The sequence below is a fragment of the Muntiacus reevesi genome, chromosome 2, assembly GCF_963930625.1.
Source record: "Muntiacus reevesi chromosome 2, mMunRee1.1, whole genome shotgun sequence".
In the NCBI taxonomy this organism is placed as follows: domain Eukaryota; kingdom Metazoa; phylum Chordata; class Mammalia; order Artiodactyla; family Cervidae; genus Muntiacus; species Muntiacus reevesi.
Window position 1 is genome coordinate 86,651,937 of NC_089250.1, and position 4,893 is coordinate 86,656,829.

Here is a 4,893-nt window from a genome sequence, read left to right on the forward strand (position 1 = left end):
ATAGACGGCAGTAGTGGAATGCAGGCATGCACAAATATAGAACGCAGCTTGGGCTCAGCAATGCTGCCCCTCCCTCGCCCCCAGTCCCCAGGCTGGTATGTTAACTGGTCTGTTTGGAAGCTTTTTTCTTCTTCTTTTTTTTTAAGATTCAGTTGCATGATAGTACAAAGAGCCTTGTGTTAGGATCTCAACACTGCTATTTATACCCTGTGACCCATTAAGCACTGATTCCTTGGTTGGGGTTCTCCCAACATCTTGAGAAAAAAAAAAGAGGAAAAAAATAGCCTGACTGGAAAAAAAAAATAGGAGTTCTCATTTAACAACTCTCGAGTCAAGAATTTGGAAACATGACCCCAGCCAAAGCTTTCAGAGGCCTGGTATCAAATGATGTTATTTTTGGTGGCTGGAAAATCAGGCTGCTTGAGGAAAGGACAAGGTGCCCAGTGGCTGCGGCAGGAAGCAGAGCGGGGGGCGGGAAGCGGGGCAAGGCTGACCTCACAGGAGGAATCTGCAGGCAACTTGGCCAGAAGAGAAACTCACCATCCTTTGGTCCACCTCCCCCCATCGGAGGGAGGCGCGACGTCCACGTTTCCCCTTCCGGGTTTCCCAGAGACAGCTCAGCACTCTTCCTCCCCAATACCCTGGGAAACAAACCCCAGTGATGGCTAAACCCCACCTCAGCCCCTCCAGGGGATTTATTTTTCCTTAAATGCAGTATTTCCCGTGAAAGTGAAGGGCCTCCCCCTTTTGGGAAAGCTACCCGCTGGAGATATTTTTACGCTCTGTCTGCAGTGGGTGAAAGGGAATCCTGGCTTAAGATAGAGCCAGTAATGCCCTCCAGCCCGGGAGGGCTGGGCCAGCATCAGAGCCAAGGCACCACCCATGTTTGGGAATACAACTCACTCTGTCTGTTCCCCGGGTCTCTCTTCCAGCCGTCTGTCCCAGCACATGGACGCACACAAGCATGAGAACATGTGCAAGCACACATTTGGTCATATGTGTGTGCACACACGTGTGTGCATGCACACAAGCACATGCAGGCACACAAGTGCACACGTGCACACTTGTCACCACACACATACACATGCCAGGATGCATGCACACACAGACAAGCATGCACAACCAGCCTAGGTGCCTGCTGGTTATCGCTGTGTCATGGACGTTTAGTTCAATTCAAAAATTATTCTGAGAGAGTGTTAGGGAGCCATGTGTCATACTCCTCTGTGAAAACAGCTGAGAAAGACATCAGACAAACTTTCCTGAGCTTACCCTGGAGTGAGGTGGAAAGGAGATCAAACCAGTCCATCCTAAAGGAAATCAGTCCTGAATATTCATTGGAAGGACTGATGCTGAAGTTGAAGCTCCAATACTTTGGCCACCTGATGCAAAGAACTGACTCACTGGAAAAGACCCTGATGCTGGGCAAGATTGAAGGCAGGAGGAGAAGGGGACGACTGAGGATGAGATGGTTGGATGGCATCACCGACTCAACAGACATGAGTTTGAGTAAACTCTGGGAGTTGGTGATGGACAAGGAAACCTGGTGTGCTGCAGTCCATGGGGTCGCAGAATCGGACACGACTGAGCGATTGAACTGAACTGAGGTGGAAAGTCTAAATCCTATTCTTGGCATTATTCACATGCCCTCAAAGCTACCTTCCATGAAAATGTCTTTAAAATACTTAGACTTGATTCTTCTTGATAAGAAAATCAATGTTTAACTGCCTGTGTGTGTGCTAAGTCACTTCAGTTGTGTCCAACTCTTTGTGACCCATGGACTGTATCCTGCCAGGCTCCTCTGTCCATGGGACTCTCTAGGCAAGAACACTGGAGCGGGTTGCCATGCTATCCTCCAGGGGATCTTCCCAACCCAGAGATTGAACCCGCATCTCTCATGTCTCCTGCATTGGAAGATGGTTCTTTACCACTAGTGCCACACGGGAAGCCCAAAGATGGTTTGATACCTTATAAATTGTTTCTTCATAGACTATAGGGAAAAAACTGTTTTTAACACCCATCTAGAATAAATGTACTTGAACACTTTCTGCACATGCCAAAACAAAATATAAAGCATGTTAGATGCTCCACTCTCCTTCTCTCCATGTTTGTGGGTTCCTCATCCAAGGATTCAACCAGAGGCGGATGGTAAACAATAACTGGTTGAACCCTCGCCTATGGAGATCTGGCTATGGGACTGGAACATCTGCAGAAGCTGGAATCTGCCTCGGATGTTGGAACCAATGTCCTGGGGTATGGCTGTGACCTACAAAATAGGCGTCAGTACTTGTGATTTCCTCCGAAAGGAAGACATAAATCTTCATTCAAGCCTCTCCCACCTGATGATGTCGAATGCTAAGAGATGGTTTCCAGCCAATGCAACAGAAAGTCAGAGGGCTCAAAGGTAGGAAAGATTACAGGTACCCTTTATAACACCTGTGTGATGAGGAGATATGCTCAGGGCTGTGCCTTGGAGATACTAGAGACTCAAGTGAGACTATATACCTTAATCTCTAACTCCCAGTTTAGATACTCCTCCTACTTCTTGATGCCAGTAGGATGTGGAGCCACACTCAAGAATCATATAGCCTTGGTAAGAAATCCCAAATCCTTTTTACTCCTGAAGTATCCTTTCTGAAACAGATGGCATTGCCTGAAATTTACTTTGGTAGAGAGAAGCCCATCCAAGCAAAAACAAAACTTCCCTCTCAAAACACAGCAACAATGATCATAACAACCCACCTCCCTGCAGTCTCCAAGAATCCTTCCTTACAGGGAGTGCTGGAGGTCCTGGATTTCCAGTCCCTGCTGTCCCTGGGGCTTATTCCTGCACCCTTGAATGCCTTCCTCTGCTGAGTGATTGTGTGAGATACCTGCAGATTCAGGAGACAAAACACAGGAAGAGATTTGGTTTTCTGAGCCTGTGTGTGTGTGTGTGTGTGTGTGTGCGCGCTCTCAGTCATGTCTTACTCTTTGTGACTCCATGGACTGTAGCCCACCAGGCTCCTCAGTCCATGGGATTATCCAGGCAAGAATACTGAAGTGGGTTGCCACTTTCTTCTCCAGGGGATTTTCCCGACCTAGGGATCCAAACTGTAGTCTCCGGGATTGGCAGGTGGATTCTTTACCACTAAGCCGCCTGGGAAGCCCCTTTTCTGAGCCTGAGTAGAGGGTATATCCCATTCAGATGCTGCCTCCAGGAAGCCAGCCCTTCCAAACTTGTTTGCTTAGTCCTGGGTTGTCCACTGTTACAGGGGACATTCCCACACCCCTCATCTCCTGACTGCTCCTTGGCAGAAGCCCACATCCACTTCCCCCCTTGTCCTCTCTCCTTCTCTTCTGTCCACTCCATAAAGCCTCCCAGAGGGGACTTTCCACCCCCATGGGCAATCACTGTCTCATGACAGAGGCTCCTGCCAGTCATATATACTTCCAGTTGATACTGATAAAATAAGCTAAAATAGTTTGTGAAAGCAAAATAACAACACTCAATCCTCAACCCTTTTTTTTTTTAAAATTGTAGTTGATTTACAATGTTTGTTAGTTTCAAGTTTACAGCACAGTGACATATATATATATATATATATATATATATATATATATTCTTTTTCAGATTATTTTCCCTTATAGGTTTTTGCAAAATATTGAGTAGAATTCTCTGTGCTATACAGTAGGTCCTTGTTGGTTCCCTGTTTTATATACAGTAGTGTATATGTGTTAATCCCCAAATCCCAATTTATCCCTCTCCTACCTTTTTATCCCCTTTGATAACCATGAGTTTCTTTTTATAATATGTCTTTGGGTCTGTTTCTTAAATAAGCTCATTTTAATTGCTTTTTTTTAGTAGGTTCCGCATATAAGTGATATCATATGACATTTGTCTTTCTCTGCCTTACTTCACTTATGATAATCTCTGTGTTCACCCATGTTGCTGCAAATGGCATTATTCATTCCTTTTTATGACTGAGTAATATTCCATTATACATATGTACCACATCTGCTTTATCCATTCATCTGCTGATGCACATTTAGGTTGCTTCCATGTATTGGGTACTGTAAATAGTGCTGCTCTGAACACAAGCATGCATATATCTTTTCAAATTATAGTTTTCTCTGGATATATGCCCAGAAGAAGAATTGCAGGATCATATAGGAATTATATTTTTAATTTTTTCAGGAACCTCCATACTGTTCTCCATAGTGACTGTAACTCCTTAATCTTAAAAAAACAACAACACTCCTAAAAAACTGGGCTTACCCTCCGAGAGGTTGCCTCTCAACCTTCAGTGCCTGTGAATCACCCCGGGAACCTGCTAAAATCACTATTCTGAGTCAGTGGGTTTTCCTTGGGACCTGAAAGTCTGAATTTCACACAAGAGTCTAGGCAGTGCAACGGCCACCCTTTCAGTGGGCAGGGGTAGACCTCAAGCTCCTTGGAGGCCCGTTTCTGTCTGATGTGACTGTGTCCTCACTGTGTAGCAAGGTAGCTGGCATGTGATGGGTCTTCTGCTGGAAAGGAGGAAGGGGGTGAGAAGAGAGACAGGAGATTAGGAGTTTTCCACTGGGTAAATCTTTCCTGTCCTTGATATTAAACACCAAGGCAGGCTCAGGTGAGGCAGATATGAACAAAGGCTAATGAATCTTTCCATTCTTTTCTTTTTAAAAGAATTAATATATTTTTAATTGGAGGCTAATTATCTTACAGTGTCATGTTGGTTTCTGGTGTGCAGTGTGAATCAGCTATATGTGTACATACATCCCCTCCCTACACCCCCCCACCCTTCTATCCCTCTAGCTTGTCACAGAGCTCTGAGCTGGGCTCCCTGGGCTGTAATATAGACAGCTCCCGCTAGCTGTCTATTTCACACATGATCATGTACACGTTTCAGCTCTCCC